General features: G+C 40.3%; 1 long non-coding RNA gene across 1 annotated transcript; it reads right to left on the bottom strand.

The window, feature by feature from the left end:
* Positions 1-23773, bottom strand: LOC125630953 (uncharacterized). Its single transcript, XR_007354832.2, has 3 exons — positions 23220-23773; positions 3821-3974; positions 1-1308 (listed from the first exon to the last, which is right to left on the bottom strand). It is a non-coding gene; the product is annotated as an uncharacterized LOC125630953 (long non-coding RNA).
* Positions 23774-24575: the final 802 nt, after the last annotated feature.

The raw sequence follows: 24575 nt of genomic DNA, 5'->3' as shown, positions 1-24575 counted from the left end.
GGTTTTTTGTACATAATTTATCATGGAAGTTGAACTTATAAATGTAGAAGAGATTGCACTACAGTACTTGTATTAGGTGAACTGAAAAAAAAAACTATTTATTTTGTTATTTACAGTGCAAATATTTGTAATAAATGGTATTCTGTTATTAACAGCATGATTGATCGTGATAAATCGTTATTTTTAATTGTGTGATTAATCACAATTTTAATTGCTTGACAGCCCTAGTAATTTATTCAAAATACAATATAAAAAAAGTCACCAAAACTATTCAGCATTTCCTAAAAACATGAAAGTTAAGTTACAAATCCTTAATAACCAACACCCTGCATTCCAGTTATAATCCTGGCCAGCTACTTTGGGAAGTGTTTGGTTCTGATTGTCCTGACATTTTATTGACTGTTTTATAAATGATTTGTTTGCCCTCATGGTCCTTTTTTTAAAAAAAAAATGTGTAAGTAAAATAGATCCTGAGCTGTAATCTAACCAAATTGTGCCAATCTGGCACAGGAAAAAAGGGAGAAAGTGCATAGATCTTTCTAGCTGAGGGTTCCCTTACTGTCATTTACAATAAGGCTCCTTTCTACCACTCTGGCAATGTAAAGGAGCCTTAAAACTTTTACACGTATTTTATGCTCCTAGGGATACTTACTAGGGTTTTGTCTACACTAGCACTTTTGTCGGCAAAACTTTTGTCAGTCAGGGGTGTGAAACAAAGACACCGCTGTCTGACAGAAGTTTCACTGAAAAAAGCACCAGTGTGGACAGTGCTATGTCAATGGGAGATGTACTACCGCCACTCATTCAGGGTGGTTTAATTATGCTGGTGGGAGACTTCTCGCCTGCCAGCATAGAGTGGCTACAGAGGAGACCTCACTGTGGCCCAGCTACCGCAGTACAGCTGTTCCGCTGTAAGGTCTGTAGTGTAGACAGAGTCTAAGAACTGAAACAATTAACTAAGAATAGGAATATTAACAACTATGCAGGAAGGCTGCTGCATTTCTGCTCTGCCTCAGGGGACAGAGTCTGCCTCATGCCTACCTCCAAACAACAGGAAGTCTTATCCCTCCACACCAGGCATGTGAGCGGGACAGAGTCTGTCTCTCTCTCTCTCGTTCACACACATGCCTGCCAAGCCCCGCCCCCTAGCAGTGATTGACATCTTCCCACAAATGCACGCCCACCTCTTCTCCCCACTCCGCAGTTATTCATATCTCTTCTGTCTGCTCCAGGTCCTCGCATAGATGCACCAGGGCTGCCGGGGAAGGGTTGCGTGTCCCCCATAAATTTCTTTGCTTCCTTGTTGTTCTGCAAGGGAGCAAAGAAATTTGTGGATGATATGAATTCTGTGCCCGTGCAGTGGCACAGAATACAGCACTTTCTTCCAAGGAGCTCAAACCACTTTACACACATTACAGAATGAAAGCTCACAATACTTATGTGAAGTAGGAAAATCTGATTCTACAGAGGGTAAATTGAGATACAGAAAAATAAAACCACAATTTTAAAAACTGCCCATTGATTTTGGATGCCTTGATATTTGGGTTCTCACCTTGAGAAACCTGGAGGCTGATCTAGGACCAGGTGCTGCTCGCATTAAACTCAATGGCAAAAATCCCATGCATGTGAATGGATTAAGCCCTTAGAAGCATCAAACTCCCATTGGCTTTAGTTGGAACTGTGGCTACTCAATTTCTGTGAATATCAAGCCCTAATTTACTCCTAAGTGCAAAGTGGGAATCTAATCACTGGTAACTTAGTGGCTAAAGCATGAAGTGACTAGGATAGTAAAGGAAAATGGACTGGTGGTGGTGATAAGGAAAGGAAGCAGATGTCAGAGAGAGCACTGACTGAACAGGGGTGCTGGAACAATTTTCATAGTGGGGGGTGCTGATGATGGAAACCATTTTTTTTATGTTTGTTATTACTACTTCAGGCCAGGGGTTGTGGCAGCACCACTGTCATTGAGAGGTGGTAACAAGCAGTTCTCTCTAATTTTTCCCATGAACATGTGGAATTAATTTTGCTATGTGCACCAATATGGAGGTCATGTGTCACACATCACCTCCATATTGTTACCAGCTTTGCCCATTACTTTGGGGTACGCTCATTTATTAGGGTTACTCTTCTGGTGGGGGGTCTGTACTTCTATCAATGTACTGCTTATGTCACTTGTGTTCTCATACGGAGCTCTACTTCTCCCTGCTGCAAATACCCTCCCAATGGAGCTATCCTGCAGGACCTAGGTTCCCCAGGGCTGGATTCTTTCAGCCCCAGAATCAGACAAACACACACACACAAACACACACATTAATAGAGGCACTCCTCCCCCAGCCCCAACCCAGCCCAGTTGCCCAGGCCCCAACTCAGCCCCATTAGCGAAACTATCCAAGACAAGATGATAAGATAGCAGACTTGTCATGTAGAACCAAAGATGATGATGGTGATTTCCCTTCTCCTCCCAAGAGACTTGGCACAAGCCTGGTTGGATTTAATTGTTTAATGGTGTGGTGATCCCACAAGGCTGGAGTTCTCTGCAAAGCAGGAGAATTAGCTTTGGAAGTCAAATGTGTAACATTGGCTGCATAGTTCATTTCCAGTTGATAAATGTCTTATTTTCCTAGATCAAAGAGTGCTTAAAGATCAAGTAAAACTTCAATATATATGATCGTGGCTTTTATATCTCCTACTAAACTAATTCAAATACATTTGAGTGCTGTAAAATTTACTATCAATTTTACTGGAAATAGGAGCAGCTAAAATGGGATCAATGTCCTTTTACTAATTAAGACAAGAATACAGTGAAACTATAGGGTGCATTTGTGATGGTAATTATAGGTAGATTGCAGAGGTAAAATAGAATGTGCATATAGTATGTATTTAAGTGATTGTGGTCATCAAAGCAGAAAGCAATCTTAGATGCTTTATGGTCATTGTGTTTCATGCAGAAACGGACTGTGTAGATCCACAGTGAGGCAAGCTGATGCTGGCTTTTAAAAACCTGGGATGTCAACTGTTTACAAACTCCGTGTTGCAACATGGAAAACTTTCTGTTCTGAAATAATTGTGTTTGTACATATTGCCTATTTCTCTTCCCCCAGTTTTTATTGCTGAGATCCTGTATGCATGAAAACAAGATATTGGTGGGAGCAGGGCCTTACAGCTTATGACTCATAAAACTGCCATGTCCTGAACAGTGAGAAGATAACTATATTAATAGGAAATAAAATGTAGTTTTGCCTAGCTCAGCCATTAGTGGGGGGAGAAACAGAAATAGGGAAGAAAAACAGAATATTATTAGGCCAGATTCTATTCTCACTTAAAGCCTGATCTAACGTCTATTGAAATCAATGAGAGTTTTTCCATAGATTTCAGTGTAGTTTGAGGATCCAGGCCCTTAATGGTTAACTATATTGAAACTAATGGTTTTACACCAGTGTAAAAATTGTGTAAGAGAGTGAAGAATCCGCCCCTTTGTTTGGCTGAACTGAAGCAACTTGTGATTCGTTAAAGCCTTCTGTGAAACGGCTAATGATATGGAAACAATACTAACCTCTGGAAGCTAAGCTGGAAAGCCTGGGCACAAAAATGCTGAAAATCAAGTGGAAAGGGGAAGATAAGGAGTGTTGAAGAGAAATTGCAGGCCAGTGAGATAGGAACAGAAAAGATCCAGGGTTTTTTATCTGCAGCAAATAAAAATATTCTGATTTTGAAGAGGCAGGTAAACCCAAATAGATAGATAAAAATCAAGAAACAGAGTTAAAGCCAGGAAAATATGCATCTTGGATTTCTCAGGTGTTCCACAGAATTTATTACTCACTGCTGTGATGACTCCTTGTGGATCTTCTGGGGATTAGCTCTCAACCAGTCTGAGGCCTTTTCCTTTGATTGCTTGCCATGTGATCTCTCTCTGGACTCAGGTTTGTCCCTCTTCATGATTTGGCCCTCTGGCCAGGTCACTAGAACTACTGGGTCTAAAGGAGACATTACATTTGAAATAAAATAATTCTCCTGTTTTTCGGAGGTGGGCCCAGGCACAACAGGAGAAATCTGAATGAGTTTGTAGACGTACATATGCAAGAGAACGGACTGATTTTTTTCAGATCAAATATTGTTTTTTTGTCTTAAAGGATTTATTTTTCCCAAAAACAAAACTTCATGAAAATTTTCCAACACTATTGCATTTTTTGCCCCCCAAAAAATCAAGTTGTTCTAAAATTCTAATGGTTTGGGTGCTTCATCTACACACTGTATGGGTAGAAAAAAACAATTCCCTGGGTATTCTTTTCTTTTGAATGCTAAAAAATTAAAAATAAGAGTCCTAGATGCCAGAGTTATAAAGTGGTTTGAACAACAGTCATCAGAATACAGTCTTCTCATCTCTCATGGTTTTATCACAAGCTTTGCAGTACTTAGAATTATCTTAAAATCCCATCTCCTGGAGTTTAGTGATTATGTGAGAATCTTAGCTATCATTTTTTAAAAAGTAAGTTTCTAACCTTCACAGTTGCTGAGAAAAGCTTGAAAAAATGACCAGAGTGTACATTTAAAGGTCAAAAAGAAAAAAAAACACGGCACTTATTTTCTTAAAATCTCATAATTTTTTTCAATCACTCATGTTTTTTTGGTCCTATCATTATTGATGAATGTTTGGCACTGGTAATATTGAAAATATGTTTCTTAATGTGTAAATAAGTTTGATTTACATATGCTGTACACAGTTTAATTGTTTTTAGTGTCTTAGGACATACAGTTGTGGCTGCTAAACTAGCTCTTGATCACAGTGAAATGCCAATATAAATATAATATAATATAATTAATTATAATAATAGGATTATTTTCAATTCTCCTGCTATAGTTTTCACATTTTGTGGTCTCTAACATGCTGAGACATTTTCTTCCCCCAACAAATGTAGGAACAGTTATTTAGCCAGTGTGTAAAAAGTTGAGCAAACTGATGTGATTGAGAATATTGTTCTTAAACTGCTGCCAGCTAGACTGAAATCTTGTATTTTCATTATTCAGATCAATAAAACTTTTTCTCCATGCCTGCACTGTTTGAAAACAAATGCTGGTTTTCTCATTTAAAGACATATTTAAACTTTGATTTGAATGAAAAATGAAATAGTGTTAATAAAAAGTTATCTGTCCTGTTGCTTATTATTCCACAACAGATGTTACAATCTTCTGAAACATGCCGTGGAACTTTCTTGAGATTATAAATTCATTTAGAGCCTGATCCAAAACCCACTGAAGTCAATGGAAATTTTACATCAACTTTAATGGGCATTGCATCAGACCCTTTAACAATAACTTTGGAAGCAGATGAGCCCTTACACTTGTGCAATTGTTCTTTGTAAAGAAACAATTAATTCTTTATCGAGTATGTGTCTAAGTGAAGCCCATTGCAAGGGTACATGTGCCTTCTGCAAGCCACATTGGATTTTCTGAATAGCAGTGTCTGTTGAGGCTGCACATGTGCCCTGTGCCTCCTCGTGCTTCTATATGAGGACATAAAAGGTGGGGCAACTATGACCCTCCCTCAGTTCCCTCTTAGCATCCTTGGAAGTGAGACAGAACCTAGTAATTGTCTGTGCCATTATCTCTTAGCTCTGGCTAAAATTCTTCAAAATCTTCAGACCCACTTCTGATCTTCTGTTTCAACCACTGTGAACAGAGCCAGAACTAATTGGACCAAACTTTTCTGGTAAGAGGCCTTTGTACAGAGCCTTTGCAGGGTTTCTGTAATGGCATCAAGCCCTGTCTCTCCTCTGATGGACTCATCCACCTTAAAGATGGGCACAGTACATACCATTTCTGTCTGAGAATCTCATGTTGTGAGCAGAGGCTCGGTATGCTTATCCTTTTCTGCATGGACTCTCAAGGTGCGAGATGCATGTTTGAAGCTTTGCCTTCTGGACCAATCTCTGAAGGTCACATTGGACCCAGAAGAAATGAACTCCAGAATCCTTCCAATGGACAAACCAGCATCATCTAACACTCTATTAAGCAGACAGGCAACTCCTAAGACCATTGTAGAGAAGAAGTCTCTGAAGAATGACCTGGAATGGCATTAACTTTAGCACTGACACCAGAACTGAAGCATATCTCAGGTTTGACATGAAAGGCTGTATCAACACCTCAGGCACTGAAGCGGAACACTGAGGCAAGAATTCAAATAAAAGCTCAGGGTCCTGAGCAAGACTTCTGGGGCTGAGTCTTCCAAGTGCTGCATGACATTGAGGGGTGGAGAGAAGCATCACATTGTTACACAGCAGAGTCTGCCATCATTGGCACCCAAAGTGCCCCCATAGGCATTGACCTCGGCCTCAGGGATGGAGGTTTGGGCTGAACCAGGACTGTTGCTGGTGCTGAGATATCCACTGGCATGCACAGAGACTCTGGTACCCCAGGCATCGTAGGATCAGTGCCACTCCCTGAGGAAGTCTACTCCTCACTATCACTGGGGTATATTTTTTCCCTATATCAAGCAGGGTACTCTTCCATCAGACTTCTGTGGATGATGCTACTAAGACACCCATGGACTTATCATACAGGTTGTAGCCAGCCAAGATTGGTACTGGTTCAATCAACAGCCTGTGAGTCACCCATACGCATATAGGATATGGCCTATTGGGAGGTACTGGGGCTCACGTTCAGAGGCATCAAGGAGCTTGTCTCCATCAAGTAAGAGGCCCCAGTCCCCAGCAGCTTTCCTGGCCAGACCATCAGTGCCAGAAAATCAAGAGGAGCTTGATCCAGGGGCAGAGCAACATCAGTGCCCTGTCTTGCTGCCTAAGGATCTTTTCTTTGTAATTGATGGATGGAGGAGTATCATCAGCACTGGTACTGGCACTGGATGATTTAAAGCATTCTAGGAGCTCCTCATGGGGATTACTGAGACTCTGGAGATTGAGGCCCCATCTACCCTGGCACGTTTGTGCGCAGTAAGGCAGCTTTGAGAGCTGTAACTCCCGAGGTGTACACACTGCCAAGCCACTTAGTGTGCAGAAACTGCGCAGATGCAGCGCTCTGAAAAAAACACCCCGACGAGAGGCAGAGAGCTTTCTGCGCTGGGCCTACAGCACTGTGGTGCCAGTGTAGAGACTGTGGTAATTACAGCGCTGCGATTGGCCTCCAGGAGGTGCCCCACAATGCCTGTTCTCACCTCTCTGGCCATCTGTTTGAACTCTACTGCCCTGCCCTCAAGTGACCAACTGTCAGGCCCACCATATACATTCCTTTCCAAATTTGAAAATCCCCTTCCTGTTTGCTCGGTGATGCATACAGTGGTCTCAGTGCATCTCAACGCACCAAGAGATCCCCCGCTTGGAGAAATGCCGAGCTGCTGAACTTCATCGGTATTTGGGGAGAGGAGACAGTGCAGTCACAGCTGCCCTCCAGCCATAGGAATTATGATATCAATGGACAGATTTCTAGATGCATGACAGAAAGGGGCCATGACCGGGACACACTGCAGTGCAGGTCAAAGTGAAGGAGCTGTGGAATGCTTACCATAAGGCGCAGAAGGCAAACCACCACTCTGGTGCTGTGCCCATGAGCTACCAGTTCTACAAAGAGCTGGACGCGATCCTCGGTGGTGACCCCACCTCCACTGCCAAGTCCCCTGTGGATACTTTATTGGCTTCATTGCCAGTCGAGAGTGGACCAAGCCAGGAGGAGGCAATCTTGGATGAAGAGGGAGAGGTGGAACCAGAGGCAGAGGATGACTCAGAGGCCAGAGACGCATGCAGTCTGGAGCTCTTTTCTACCTCAGAGGAGCCTAGCCAATCACAGCAGGCGGATATTGGTGAAGCACAAACAGGATACGAGGCCCCTGGTAAATGGATCTGATTTTTGGAGTTGTTGGGGGCAGGAGAGTTGCAGAAAGCTGGCTTGATTCTCATCTCATGCCTAGTTTAAACGGCGGAACAGGCTGTTGATACACTCCCTCACTTCATGTGAATCTCCCTCAGAGATCTCCAGGAAACTCTCATGGAGACACTGGGCAATCATCTCTTGCAGGATCCTTGGCAGAGATGCTTTGTTTCTTGCCCCATTAATGGTAACTTTCCTGTGCCACTGTGCCATCACAGAGGGTGCAGGACCACAGCTGCACAGAGGCTAGTTTCATAGGGACCAGGGCAGAAACCGCAGGCTTGGAAAAGACCCTCCCTTGATTCCCTGCTCACCCTCAGCAGTGAGATATCTTCCATAATGATCACCTCCTGTGGAAAGTGTGGGGACAGAAATGATTATCAGGCCACCCTTACAGTGCTGGCTTTCCCCAAGTGCCCAAGAGCCACATGCCCAGTGTACAGCAGGGTCCGGGAACAGTGATTTACCCTGCCCCTGCGGCTACTCACCATTTTGGGGGTCTTGTGGCTTATGTGTGCTTATGGGGTCAGCCAGTTAGTGTCAGGTGTGTGAGTACTGGCTGTGTTTTAAAGCACTGAAACAGTGTTGTCTGTGCTGCAAATAATACTGCTTCTGTAAAATGTTGCATTTAAACTTCACAGAGATCACCTTGGAAAGCCAGCCTCCCTTATCGGCGGCAGAATGGTTGTGAAGAATTAGAAAGCATCCAATAAGAACTAAGGAGGACTTTATGCATGAGTTTATGATGCACTCCACTGCCAAGAAAAAGGAATTAAAGGAGTGGTGGGACAGAGAGAAGAGGGAATGAAAGGAAAATACAGTACACCAGAAAGAAGCCATGGAGCTGCTCTTAACAGTTATGGAGCGCCACGTGGACATGCTCCAGGTGATACTAGCTCTTTAAACCAAGCAGCTCCGCGTCCACCCTCCCCTGCAGCTGCTGTCGCAAAACTCTTTCCCATGTACCCCCCCCCACACACACACCGCCAATACACTCTTATCAACCTCCTGGCTCCACTCTCTACCCACAGCATTCCACTCCTCTCTCCTCACAGTCCTGCAGTGTGGACTCTCAATACCCACTGCACTCAACACCCATTCATCTGCAGTTTGGCTCCCCTGAAGTACAGCACCCGCTGCATCATACTCCAAAGGAGAAGGTTGGGTATGATCCCTGGACAAACACAAATCTGTAGCTGTCCCGGGACCCCTCCTCCTCTTGCAACCTTCCATTCCCCCATCCCCCTCGCTGCTGATGCATGTTTTTGTTTGACACTCTCCTCTGATTGTTGTCTTTCAATAAAAGAATTGTGTTTGTTTGAAAGCAAGCTTTATTCTATTAAGTGAAAGCAAAAAGAGCTCTGAAAAGCAACATACATTTACATTAAGGCCCCTTCTTACATCATGTGCACCAATCACCACCTAGCAATCCCGAGCATAGCAACAAATATTTAGTGTCTTTCAGCTTAAAATTGCTGCCTCAAAGCATCCCTGATCCTTATGGCCCTCTACTGTTCTCCTCTAATAGCCCTGGTCTCCTGTTGTTCAAACTCAAACTCCAGGAGCTGAGACTCTGCAGTCCAGCCCTGAGTAAAGCTTTCACCCTTCCCTTCACAAATATTATGGAGCATACAGCACGCGGCTATAAGCATAGGAATATTGTCATCGGCCATGTCCAGCTTCCCTTATTGGCATAGACAGCAAGCTTTTAAACAGCCAAATGCACACTCCACAGTCAATCTGCAGTTGATCAGCCTGTGGGGAGGCTTGAGAATAATATCCTCACCAATTGGTACCGGTGAGCACAGACCAAATCCCTGTGTTTTTAGGACACTGAAAACCAATCAGATTCTTTAAAAAACCAGAACTTTATTATAAAGAAAAAAAAGTAAAAGAAGCACCTCTGTAAAATTAGGATGGAAGGTAATTTTACAGAGTAATCAGATTCAAAACACAGAGGATTCCCCTCTAGGAAAAACTTTAAAGTTACAAAAAACAGGGATAAACCTCCCTCTGAGCACAGGGAAAATTCACAAGCTAAAACAAAAGATAATCTAACATGCCTTGCCTGGCTTTTACTTACTATTTTTGTAATATTAGAGACTTGTTCAGGATTGTTTGGAGAAGACGGATTTCTGACTGACTCCCCTCAGTACGGAGAAAAACACACAAACAAAGAGCACAAACAAAGCCTTCCCCCACCCCACCCCCCATTTGAAAGTATCTTCTTTCCCCATTGGTTCTTTTGGTCAGGTGCCAACCAGGTTATCTGAGCTTCTTAACCCCTTACAGGTAAGGGGGAATTCTAGGCTACCTTTAGCTGTATGGTTATGACACTGTTGTTCAACCGCTCCTTGCTGCTGTCAAGTTGCCCGTGTATGGCTTCAAGAGCCACAGCATTAAGGGATAAGTAGGGTCTCCCAGGATCACAATGGGCATGTCTACTTCCCCTACAGTGATCTTCTGGTCCAGGAAGAAAGTCTCTGCTTGCAGCTTCTTGAACAGGCCAGTGTTCTGAAAGATGCGTGCGTAATGCACCTTTCCGGACCAGCCTGCGTTAATACCTGTGAAACACCCATGGTGATTCCCAAGCACCTGGAGAACCATTGAGAAATACCCTTTGCTATTAATCTACTCTGTGGCTAGGTGGTCTGGTGCCAGAATTGGAATTTGGGTGCCATTGATCGCCCCTCCGCAGTTAGGGAAGCCCATTTGTGCAAAGCCATCCACAATCTCAAGCACATTGCCCAGAGTCATGGTCTTTCGGAGCAGGATGCGATTAATAGCCCTGCACACTTGCATCAACACAACTCCAGTGTCGACTTTCCCACTCCGAACTGGTTAGCAACCGATCGGTAGCAGTCTGGAGTAGCCAGCTTCCACTGTGCAATCGGCACGCACATCTCCAGCGACAGGGCAGCTCTCAGTCTCATGCGACCCCTTCTGCCTTCCCACAAGTCTTTGCGGCAAAAGAGAAAGAGGTGCTCTGTGGGATAGCTGCCCAGAGTGCACCGCTCGGAATAGCGCCACAAGTGCTGCAAGAGTGAACACGCTATTGCACAGGTAGTTGTCAGTGTGAACACACAACAGCGGTTTTCCTTCGGCGCTCTCTGAGCGGCGCTGTAACTGCTGGCACTGTAACTTTGCAAGTGTAGACATGCCCTGAGACTTTGGTCATCCCAGAGAAGTCCCACAAGCTGTTCAACATCCTGTCAGCTTCTGTTCTGCCACAATCACCCTTTTCATTAATTAGGGACTGATAGTCTCTGCAAAAGCTCTGTTGCAAATACCAGACACTACAAAACTAACAGTGAAAGGTGTTGAAAAGAGGTTCCAGGTATTCGATTCAGGGTTTGAGTTTTTTTACAACCACTCCAACCCTGCCTCCTGAATTGTTTCAGCCATACAAGAAAAGTCAAGATCAAACAAAAGAATGCCAAAGGGAAAAGACCTTGGCCTGTTTGAGAGGAAGTCATACTCTTCAGCATTGCTATAACTACAAGAAGCTAACTGCCAGGCCCTCCTGGTACGGACAGGTGAGACCCTTCCTCACAAAGCTTCCTCATCACAGCAGAGTGCAGTAACTGTGGTCCTCTGAGATACTGTAATCAGTGTGCATCCTGTGACCCACCCTCCATCCTTGCTTTTTGGAATGCTCAGCAACACAGACTTTGAAATGAGAGAACTGAGAAAGAGTGGTGGCCACCCCATCTTTTATGACCCTACATTGTAGCATGAGGAGGCACAGGGCACTTGTCCAGTCCTGATGGACACTGCTAGTCAAGAACATCCAGTCTTATACATCTGAGGATCATTGACACCTACAGTGGAATCCACACAGACTACAACATCTCAAAGAACCACAATTACTGTAGGTTAAATAAACAAGTGTTAGTACTAGTTAGTTCAATTTCTAAAGGAAAATTTTGTTTATTCATTTATTTATTGGCACTCAGATATCACAATAAAAGGTGCCTTTGCACCTATCACCTGATGTGTGAAGTTTTTTACAAGACTCCACTCAAAGTGCTGCACGCCAAAAGATCTCTGGCATGAATTCATTCTGTCTCCTAGCATCTCCTTCTCTCAGCACATTCACCTGTGCTCTTAATGTTTGTCATCACATCATAAACCCTAATCCCATCTTCAGACCATATGACATCGACAGTGTCTTCCAGGAAGTACAGTACCTAATTAATCTCTAATTTGATCACAAGGATTCAATCACTTGAGCCTCCCAGTTAAAACCAAATAGCTACAGTATATCTGTTAAAACAGAAATTACAAATCCAATTGAAGCATTATTACTAGTGTTAGCCTTGCTCTACTTGCCAACCATTCACCCTCTCTAAAAGAAGTGAATCAAAGTGATTCTCTGTTGACAAAGGATGTATCAAAAAGAGGCCAGGTCATTCATGTATATACATTACTCCTCAAATCTACTATTCTTTGGGCACCAGCTTTCGTCTTTATGAAACTGCAGCATTATTATATGTTCGTAATGGCTCTGATTTATCCATGACTTTCACCTAACAGCAAATAACAGCAGTCTATTGGGACTCATTCTCCCTTACTCACTTAGGTCCCCACCAGATGCTTCAATAGAACTGCAAAAGTTAATGTCCCCTATATCCACCTGATTAACTTTACTTTAAAAAATAGTAAAGAGTGGCAAAGAGCATGATGTGTGCTCTTTCTCAGCAGATGTCACACATGAACCATGTAAGGGGATGACTGATATTCATGTTAGTTTATAACTGTATGGCTTCTATTTTGTTTTTGCTAGAACACATCAAAATGATACCTGAAAATTAGACTTTCATAACAGGGAAGGTTTTTCTGAAATAACCATGAAACAATGTAATGCTTTTATTTTTTTATATATTATTTTCTTTAGAAAGGAAAGATGGTGCCAAGGCTAGAATGCTAGCTTACGACTCTGGGGCCATGGATTCAAATCCCTGCTGTGTGACCTTGAGAAAGTCACTTAGCCTTTCTGTGCCTCAGTTCCCTATCTGTAAAATGGAGATAATAGCACTTCCATATCTCACTGGGGAATTGTGAAAGAAAAGTACATGAAAGAAAAGTTGTAAGGTGGTCTGATACCATGAGAATGGGGGTCATTTACATACTTTGGGCAGTTTTGTTTTTTCATATTTTTGCCAACGTCTTCTTGAGTATATTAACCCTAAGAGCACTGAGAACAAATATCTTAATCCTCAGTGTTGTCTGCTGAAACATCAAAGCCTCAGCTATGTGTAACACAGACAGACCCCACTCATCAGTGGGTGGGATCGAACCTGAGGCCTCTGGAGCTTAGTGCATAAGTCTCTAGCACATGAGCTAAAAGCCATATGCCTGTTAGCTAATGCTATAGAGCAGACTCATTAATGTCTTTCTATCGCTCTCTCTCTCTAAGTGATCTCACTGCCCCTACACTCAGGAGGTGTATGAGTTACATATGCTCTCCCCTCCTTTCAGTGAACATGCTTTTTCCCCTTAATTAACATGTGCTGGAAGATGGCAGTCATGGCGCATGTCTGTTGCAATGTGCCTGTTTCCAATTCCCTGCGTGGAGCCACTCTGGGATCTATTCTGTCCTTTGCAGCTTCTGCTTCTGATTGTTCTTTTCACTCTGGGTTGCTTTTATTTAAAATTAAGAAAATAAAGACCAAACCTGAGAGAGAAGGCAAAAGAGAGAAAAAAGAGGCTAGTTTTCTTCATCTGAACTGAAAGGCCAAATTGCAGCTACCTTACTGCTGTTCCTTCAGAAGCTTGGGTTATTCTGCATTTAATTGTGCAGTTCACAGAAAACAGAGAGAGCTGAATCTGGCCCAGTCAAACTCTTCTTCTTGTTATGCAACTATGGCCATCACAGTGATGAAACCTGCAGACTCTATCACTGTTCCCCCTGACCTGCTTCAGTGGCCTGGGACAAGTAGCAAAGGGAAGTAGGCCAAACCAGAAGGGGAATGGGTGGGTTCAGGACACAGGGACAGTTGGACTCTTTCCAGGCAAGATTCCTAACTTTTGATATTCTCTCTCCTCTGCAATACAGCTTTCTCCTATGGCTTCAAGAAAGCTTTAGAAATTAGCTAATTCCCCAACTGCCATTCACTTGGGGATTAGCTAGTTTTGTAAGGATCAGTATTTAAGTATGGGCTTATTCCCTCCTCAACCCATCTGTCATTTCTCTGAGAGAATATATTAATTTCCAGAGCAACTGACTGTAAAGTTGCCAATCGGATTATGACGACTTCACTACAGGATCAAGCAGAAGAGTGTTCTGGAATAAGGACTGTTCTGGAATAATCTCTTATCCAAGCTCAAAACTCTGAAATAATAGCAAAGCTGTTACAAAAGGAGTAACTGGCTCAATAAGTCTCCTCTGCTTTCTATATAAATGTTCATTTTTTTTCCAAGTTTGCCTAAGTCTGAACCATCATCATTCACAATTGCTAAATAAAACCTTGACAAACTAGAGCATTGGTCTGAAATCAACTCTACAAAGTTCAATAAAAACCAGGGCAAAGTACTACAGTTAGGAAGGAAAAATCAAATGCCCAACTACGAAAGGGGAAATAAGTGGCTAGGTGCTAGTACTGCTGAAAAATAGCTGAGGGTTATTGTGGGCAGCAAATGGGATATGAGTCAGCAATGTGATGCAGTTGTGAAAAAGGCTTTTATCGCTCTTGGGTATATTAATAGAGTATTGTATGTAAGACATGGGAAGTAACTGTCCCGCTATACTCAGCAGGGGTGAGGCATCACCTGGAGTGCTGTGTCCAGTTCTGGACACCACACCTCAAGGAATAAGTGGAAAAATTGCAGAGCGTCTGGAGAGCAACAAAAATGGTAAAACAGGTTGAAAACATGACCTGTGAGGAAAGGTTTAATAAACTGGAAATGTTTAGTCTTGAGAAAAAAAAGAATAATGGGAGACCTGATGATAGTCTTCAAGTATGTTAAGGGGTGTTTTAAAGAGCACTGTGGTCAGTTGTTCTCTATGTCCCCTGCAGATAGGACAAGAAATAATGGACTTAATCTGCAGCAAGAGAGATTTAGTTAGATATTAGGAAACACTTTCTAAGTATATAGGTAGTTAAGCGCTGGAATAGGCTTCCAAAGGGAGGCTGTGGAATCTTCATTGTTGGAGGTTTTTAAGAAGAGGTTAGATAAACAGCTGTCAGGGGATGGTCTAAGTTTACTTGGTCCTGCCTTGGTGCAGGGGAGTGGATAAGATCTTGAGGTCCCTTCCAGCCCTACATTGCAATGATTCTATGTCCAGTTGGACTTTCCCCAGCTCTTCAGCTACAGTCCTGGAATCTCACAGACCTAGTTAAAGTCCTGTGCTAGTGGTTAGGGATTAAAAACCTGCTAAAGTTAATACTGAATTACACTGAATTTTCCATTAAAAAAATAATACCTGTTATATAAATAATAGAAGAGTACAAATAGTTGTAACAGTTTTACAACATCAGTATTCTGTAACAACATTTGTATTAGCATTACATTAAAAATAGATGACATTTTATAGGAGGAAATGTATTCATCTTTATATTTTAAAAATATGTTGGAGTTTAGCAGAATTAAAACAAAGATTAGACATTTATATGAATAAAAATAGCATCCTCAGTTATATTAGAAATGACAAAATAATAAATATATAAAGGAATATAAACCTGTATGCTTCAGGGCATAAGCCATACACTTGCTGACAGGAGCTAGAAAAAAAACCTACTTCTATTAGCAATTTATTCCATTATTGTCCATTAGGAGGTTTCTCACACCTTCTTCTAAAACATCTGGTACGTGTTACCATCAGAGACAGGATATCTAATAGATGGAATTCTGAACTGATTTAGTACAGCAGTTCTATCTCAACCTGTTTTAACTTAGGAGAAATTCAGGCCTATATGTCTGCTCCATGGCTTAGGCCCAGCACTGTTCGCTACTGTTTTAAATTTAAAATATGACAGAAATAATTCCACAAAAATAAAACAAGTGTGAGCACCTGTTTTTTTTTTCTATTTCTCCCTTCCTAACAATATTATTCATTCCAAGTTACTGGAGAAATGTGACAACCTCAGCTCAAAAAAATCACCTGTCAGATCTGAAGGGCAGTGGATTTTGATTCCAAAGATTTACTCTCTCCCACTGGTGTCAATAAAAGTTTCATACACATTAGAGAGTGCTACCCTATGGATCTCTGAGAGGAGATGAGTTTACACCAGGACCTCATAATGTAATTTTTAAAATGTCAAAGTAGGTGTGCACAACATGCTTATTACTGTTTCTTAATTTTTTTTGTATGCCCTTTGAGACTAGTTTTGACAACTGCTTGTATAAATAACTTTACAGAAAAAAAATATCCTGGACTAATAATACAAATGTGATATTTCAGGTAAATTGGTCTATTTTTATGTAAGTTGAACAGGGCTTTTAGGATATATAGTGTGTCAAATATTTTGTTGTCTCATATGACTGGAACATTTTCCTAATAAGATATCTTCAAATGTTTGGTGAGAAGCTCCAAATTTCTTTTAATCTGTTAATCTTAGCAAAAACTAGTACTTTTGACAGATTTTGTTGGGGGAAAGTGCTGTTTGAAAGTGGAATGGTAGTTGTCACAGCTCAGTGTAACTGCATCTGTATGTCCTTCAGTGGTCCAGCAACGGCACCCACTCTTAAGCTTCCAGATCCCCAGCTGCTGCGTTTCTCATTCCTTTCTGACAGGTCTATTTCCAGGCTGCACAGTTCCCTGACTTCACTGTGAAATTGCTAGCAGAGACAGGGCTGCCCAAATGTACCTGCTTGCTTTCTCTTCAGAGAATGTTAGCAGTGTATCTGGCCACATGTATTGATATACAAAGTTCTTTTTATGCAAGTGTATTTTATCCTTAAGGTAAAAGCAATACACAGAAACTTATTAAAAACAATAAAATTACCTGCACGCATACTAATAAGCTTACAAGAGCTCAGCTTGCCCAATGCTAACATGGGATCTGGCATGAGCAGTCCTTCAACACTTCCCTTACCCCACAAGGCATTTGCTTTTGGTTTCCAGTTTAATCACAGCCTCAGCTGAGAACAAGCACACAGTCTTATGGGGCCTTAGTAGGCCAAGTCCTTAAGTTCTTCCAATCCTTCCCTAATGAGTGGGGCCCACCTTGGACAAGGAGAGGCCCTGTTCACTTGCTGGCTCAGGAAGAAGATCTGAGATAGTTTAAAACCAGGCTATTTATCCAAAAATCCTTTCTTTGTCTGTTGGTCCCTGAAGAATCCAGTTTGAACTAGTATATGAGGACCTCTCCAGGGGACTGATGTTTCTCTGGGGATGTGACAACCTGAGTGAATTTGTCTAATCATCCCCTGCTCTTCTCCTTTTTACCCTTTCTATGGAAATACATACAATCCCTCAGTTAACATGCAGACAATTACATTTTTAATACAGTAGCCCCCAAAGAGATTGAACTCAATTCAATAACATTTAACTCAATTCAGCAAGGTTTGTCCAGGATATTGTCAGTCTGTCACAGTAGTTATTTTTTACTGAGTATATAGGAGCAGCTTTTAAAGTGTACATTGGTGTTATGAGGTTGTTATGAACTCGTCAACGGTGCACAGGTGGACTTCGTAAGGCTTGTATGGTCCCAATTCAACTTTACAGAGTACTTATAATCCTTATGTTCCTAAAGAAGCTAGTAGGGTCCTTGGCCTCCTGTCACTGAGCAATTAATAATTGTGGGTTGTTGTATTTTTTTTTTAAATAAGGGACAAAAAATGAAGGTTAACATGGTAAATATGTCAGTTATCTCAAAGGAAAAAAACCCAACCTTGATAATGTTGTAACTTTCAAAAAATCACCTAATAGTGGACAACATAGTATGGAAAATACAGCCAAGATCACCCAAATATCCTTAAATCTGATCCTGTTTTCTACAGACTTTCCTTCATTGATTGCATCATCTTAATAATATTGTTTTCTTGGCATCTTGCTATCATCCCAACTTCCAAACATTTGAAGAACATGGGATTTCAGGAGAATGTTGTTTTACCATTAGGAAAGAAATCTATGACCTCAAGGACTAAATTGTGGCCTTTAGCCACTGGCCTGAACAGACTGTGGAGGGAAGCTGCATAACTTCATGGATAGCTCTTGGAGGGACAGACTCCCTCCCCAAGCATTCTGGTGTGTAGCGAGATGGTCCAGTCAGCTCCAGCAAGTGTGTCTGAACAATTGACCCGAGTTCCCCATACTGCAGAGATGGCAATTGTGACAGGGCCTTGCACAGGTTGTGGGGAGTCGGGCAGACTCTTTGCACCATGTAAAGGCCAGTCACACTCTAGTTCTTAGCTAGTGCGTGACTGTATGTCTTAACTCAGCTTCAAAATACACACACTGGGTGAAATCATGGGCTTATTGAAGTCAGTGGCAAAACTCCTATGATTTCCCAGGATTTTACCCAGTAAAACCCTCTTTGTGTTAGAGGTTCATCTCCGAGCAACTCTTCAGCTGGATGATCAGATAGTCATTTGGAACCAGTGTCCAAGTGGAGTTGCCCTACGCAGGATGCTCCATTTAGGCAAAAAAGAGTGATTACAACACTGCATATAAAAGAAACCTGGCCTTGATCATTTTTGTGTTCAACCATAAGTGTGCAAGTACCTCATCCACATACCTTTCAACGATTTACCATACATTCTGATTTCATGTCCATTTGCTTGTGGAAATAGAATATTGGCTCTGTCAGCTGCCAACTCATGGCTGCAAAAGCATTACTTACGGGGTTAATTTTTAAATTGAAAATTTGTAATTAGAATATTCAGCATGTAAAAACAAATGTTATAACAATTGTGGCACAGATGCACAAGAGAAGATTCAGATGCCAGTTAGTGGTGCAAGACCAATATGTCATAAATAGTTAAATCCATTTAGCAGCTCAAATGCCACTAGAGCAGGCCAGCTACTAATTGTCAATCACATTGTTCAGTGAATGATGTTCAAATAAATTATTTAAATACTAGTATATTCTACCATTCAACCAATTCTATATGCCAATAACCCAATTAGAATCAACCCCACACACAAGAATTTAACTGAATGGCACAGTGAAAAGCAGGCAATAAAAATTATATGTGAATGAAAAGATTATTATGAAGTTAAACTGTCTTCATATTTCATTAACCTAATACTCTGAGGCATACTACAATTTACTACTAGCAAAGTTACTTACTAACATCTTGAAAACACTCTACATCCTCCGCTCTTAATAAAGTACTATGCTTTTGATTAAGTCATTCAGTTTTACAGGAATGAAATGAGTTGTTATGGCTCTGTTAGAAATTCAAGTTTCAGAGCCACAAGGACTCCTTGTTGTTGTTTTTAAAGAAATGTTCAAGAAAATCTTGTATTAGACTCAAATAGAAAATGAGAAATATTATGGGGGTAAGGAAAGGAGTTGGATAGGTTTTGGATTGTGATTTGTGACCAAGAAAGCAGATATATTGGCCTTCATTCTTGGAGAGCCCCAAGGATTTAATTCTGCCACCCTCACTCATGTTGAGTAGTACCATTACCCAAATTGTTCCATTGGTGGTAGTTTGTTTAATACTTGTATGTTTATTCTGAGCGTGGCTGATGTGAGCTCTAAGATAAATGAGTTCTTACAAATAAACTGAACACTGAAACGGTTATAAATATAAATAATAATTACACTTAATGTTATTAGCTGCTAAGTCTAAATAATGAGTATGAAGGCGCTGCACCATGGTTTTTGTCAGCCAATGTATATGTACTTTGATTACATTAAAGGGCTTAGTCCATCTTTCAGCACACCCATGAAGCATTTACATTAGCTGATGAATTAATACTCTAGAATTTGTTACCACTTAGTTTGAATACCTTTTGTTCAGATGCATAGAACTGAGCTCACACAAACCTTTTCTGCTTATCCTAGTCATACTTAATATAGGCCTCAACACAGCAAAACACATATATGGTATTAACAGCTAGCTGTTGAATAGTGCATTACACTTGTAGATCTTACATTTTACAAAGGAGGTATGTATCATTTCTTCCACCTTAATGAAGTGACTTGCAGATGCCTAAGTCTGTTAGTATTCAGCAAAGAACTTAAGTATATCAATTGATGAGCACATAGGGTTGCTTGAAGTCAGTGGGACTTAAGCTTGTTTTAAGTGCTTTGCCAAACTTAGGCCACAGTGCATTTCATAGTGCATTTCATAGGTTTTGTTTTTATAGCTGTGTGTTCTGTGAATGTATATGAACTGTTAGTGCTAAAAGATACATAGCATATCACCTCATCACCTGCTTTATTGCAGAATTTCAGTCTTTTAGCCTTCTACATCATGCTTGTCTAGTTAACCAGGACTCTCCATTCCCCAATATTCTGAAGCAATCGTATTTTCTGACATTATTAGCATTTGCATGCTTTGGATTTACCATATAAGAGATGATTAAATGACTACTGTTGATATAATCATTGAACTCTCATCCAAAAAAACATTTACTCTCATTAACCTAACTGCAACATTGTTTTTTGTAGTTGTATGGAATATCCTTTAGTTTAAAGGAAGCCATGCCGCTTACATTACACAAAGGCTGAAATTCTAGTCTCCTGAACAAAGCCAGAGTGGGGTAGTGGCTAAAACAGACATTGGGAGAGCATAAGTCTCTCTCTCTCTCTCTCTCACACACACACACACACACACTTGCTGTCTCTCTCTCTCTCTTCCTACTCCTTCTCCCAAAAATGTAATATCTGTGATGGGTTTATCTTTTAGCTTTATTAATTCAGAGATACATGCAAGGAGCACTTGTCCAGAATCTCAAGTATTATTCTATTGCATACAGGTAGAAATGGTGAGATGGTGTTTGTTTGATATTAAGTGTATATCTCCCTTTTACTATGTTATGAAGTTTTATATCACTATGGTAAACATGTTATATGAAACCCATCTAATGCCTGCTCACATACTTCATCTCTTATCTCATATACTATGTAGATACTGAAAAATACTCAGTCGAATCCTCTGATTAAACACATATCTTTTCCTAACATCCATAATAAAGAACCATCCTGCATTCCCGCAAATAAATTCAAATCCATTCTTGCAAAATATCATCTGGAACAGGCAAGTGCTCACTACCTTAGATATCTGTCAAAATATCCATTTAATAGCAAACCTCCATGGGATCATCCTCTGAGCATTTAGGAGCAAAGACAGAAAATAGTTGTTCGGACTTATCTTGGAAGCGAGAACCCATGCCAAATACAGATCAGAAGCAAAAGCGCATTATACCAAACAGAAAAATAGTCTAACTCTCTCTGATAGAAGATAGAGATACTTGAACATGTTTAGTTTCTTTTTAAGATTGATGTTTTCAGTCCATGGGTTTTCAGATCTAACTTATTCAGCTTATGTATTGGTAATTAATTCTGTAGTGCCAGAGCTCCAACATAAGAAGAGGTTTCAGAGTAGCAGCCGTGTTAGTCTGTATTCGCAAAAAGAAAAGGCATATTTGTGGCACCTTAGAGACTAACCAATTTATTTGAGCAAATAAATTGGTTAACCTAAGAAGAGTCACTACAAAATATCAAATAAGATAATTAATTACTGTAGTATTGCTACTTTTTAATTAAAAGTTTGAGCTTATTCAATAATACAAACAAAGCTTTATTTTTAAATCTCATTGACTGAGTTTGTTTTATAAAAGGGAAGGAAGATGAGGTAAAGAAAGAATACTGTATATTTTCAAAAGAGCTGAGGAAAAAATTGCTCTTGTATTTTTGCACCCAGGCTAGAAGTGCAAGTGACTGGATTTCTGCCTTCAGTTCATCTCTAGATTCCAAAGTGAGAATGAAGCTTTTATGGATATTATACCTGCTAAAAGTAAGGCCACTCTTTCGTAAGGTTGACCATATTCAGTAATTACCACCATAACCAGCTGTGATCAGTAGCTTAACAATACTTAATGCCACTGTGCTCTTCTGTATGCCCTTCCCCTTTTGAATGTTTAGCTACTGTGCTGGATTGCAGAAGGGAACGGAAAGTCTCATACTGATGACAAGTCTAGCAGATGGATAAAGTGTAAGTCTAAAATATTTCTTTAAAAAGCTAAAGTGAATTTATTCCAGTATTTCAAAATCTAAAGAAAATAAAACCCCACAAATGGACTCAGTAAAACTATATTGCATTTTTCTAGAAAAAAACCTCCAATCTTTCAACTATACATCAGCCCTGTACATTAGTCACAATTATATACTTTAAAATCTATCAAAAAAACTGATTTTACTGTAGTGTACACAGAAATTCCAATCTAAAGCAACGTACACCACGTGTTTAAAAAAGCATATTCCCTGCCTCAAATACATTTATATTCTGTGAAAAAGCATAATTGTCTGTTGGAGGGCAAAATTATACGATCCCATCTCAACAATGGTGGTTCTTGTAGCTTATAAAGCTGATGTGTCTAGGCTGAAGACAGCCAGGTTTCATTTTGGCATTTGGCACAGTATTTTGCTGCAAAGGCATAACATAGCTTTTAGATAACCGTACCAAAAAAAAAAAAATAAAATAAAGAGAATACTCTTTATGCGGAAGATGTATTTTTATCTTCATATGATGTGTGTTGGCTATGGTAACATTCCCAATGACAATAAGTCAAGTCCATTAATATTTGTCCTCCAGGCATCTTCACAGAAAAGAAGATTAGTGTCATATGTATTTACATGTAATTTATCTGTTACCATTAGGAATGTTTCCCTAACCAAATTAAATGTAAAAATATTCCAGTTAATCTCAAGGAAATATTTGTAACATAATATGTACATGTATATTTTTAAGTTACCCCTATAAATATATTCTTATGTTGCAAAGAAAAATAGGATGAATAAAACAGTAAGATTTTAAAGCATTATTTGTAACCTGTATTAACAGTGATGTAATGTTAATGGTTTACCAGAAATTAAAGTAAACCATACATTTTAGGGTATGCATTATATGGGGTTAAGTTCACCAAACGAAGGACAGATACAATTTATTTATACATATTTACAGAATTTTAATGAACTAATGCACAGGGCTTTTTGTATTAGTGTTATACCAATAAAATAAAACCCAACAGGATCTTTTAAAAGGGGATAAGACAAAATGCCACGCTTATTGTGAATACAAAAAGAGGCACAGTAAACAAGTAATCATAAACATTCTATCCCATATACTCACACAAAAAAGGTAGAGCAAGTAAACAATCATATTTACTATATCCCATTCACTCCCACACACATACACTTTTGCAAAGTTGTTATAGTTACCAGCCTAGAGGTTGCTCATGCCAAGTTACGGGCCAGGTAACCTTGCCATGAGGGTGGAGCCAAGTCTTTGTCAGATGTGCATCTGATGCTCCTGGAGGGTGGTTGTAGAACCAGGCTCAAAGTTCTTAGTCTTTAGGGTCTGTTTTTATAGGAGTTTATTCCTATGCCAGTCTATGGAGGTGGCTTCATTATGCTGTTGCTGAATCAATCAGCAGATGACACATCCCTGACGGCTCCGTGCTGCCAGATGTTATCTTGTTCTTCCGTTCTCCCATCCTTGAGGCTGTTGGATGGATTTCAGTCTGCCCTCTGGGGATCATCTGGTTATTTCCACTTAACGCATTCGTCAGCCAATCGATACCGAAGTGGTAACTCCTAGGCTGGCACTCCTAACCTTTCATTTTCTATTTACACACAACATCCATTCACATGCATTTTCTAGCTTTATTTCAACATATATCTCTTCTGACTTTAACAGCTCTTACGGTGTAACAGAACTGCTTAACCCCTTTACCATATAACATACATAACAAGCAAGATAAAGAATGTGAGAAGGGTGGGAGTCTCTGTGTGCTGTTCCAAGGAACAGTTGTTTTTGCAAAGTCTTATCTCTTCTGAGAACAGACTCTCTGTCCCAGGATGTGCTGAGCAGTTTGGCCTTGCAAACCGCTCACAGAGAAAGGAAAAAAGGAAAGACCTTCTAATTAACATTACTTTGGGATCTTTAAACTTTATAAAATTAAAAATCATACAGAAATCCTCTGGTATAGTAACATTAGTTATTTTAATACCACTATTTTAAAAATTGATTCTGCTTTCAAAAGGAAATATTTAAAATCATATTTAACAAATATCTCAAAATACATGGCCCAGTTCAGAAAAGTTAGTGTTTCCTGGAAGTTAATGATTGCCCTCATCTCATTGATTTCAGTGCGAGGTGGGGGAATTCAGCAATATGTAAGATAGGGTCCATAATTTCCTCTTTTTTTTTTCTGTTGGGAGTTGGATTCTTCAAATTTACTCACATGAGTAATTCTTACATGAGCAGTCTTGTTGAAATTAACGGGATGGCTCTTGTAAATAGAGATTACAGGATCAAACCCTCAGTTTGTAGTAAGCGGGAAGGACTTCTGAACATCTGCTGTTCAATAAAGTTCAGTTAATTAGCGATTGATTTACTCCTCTAGGTCAGTGTTTGAACATTGGATTTCTTAACCTTCTTTCTCATCATATCTATTAATAGGTCTATAGTTTAGAGGTTGTCTCCATTTTGGCAAAAATAATTAGGTGTGTTAAGTCTCTTGCATCTTCCTCTTAATAACTTTAAAGCAATGTCATGAAAAACCTAGAACCTAT

The sequence above is a fragment of the Caretta caretta genome, chromosome 2 (genome assembly GCF_965140235.1).
Source record: "Caretta caretta isolate rCarCar2 chromosome 2, rCarCar1.hap1, whole genome shotgun sequence".
Taxonomy (NCBI): Eukaryota; Metazoa; Chordata; order Testudines; family Cheloniidae; genus Caretta; species Caretta caretta.
The sequence above is the reverse complement of the archived record's forward strand: the minus strand, read 5'-3'. Positions and strand labels throughout refer to the sequence as shown.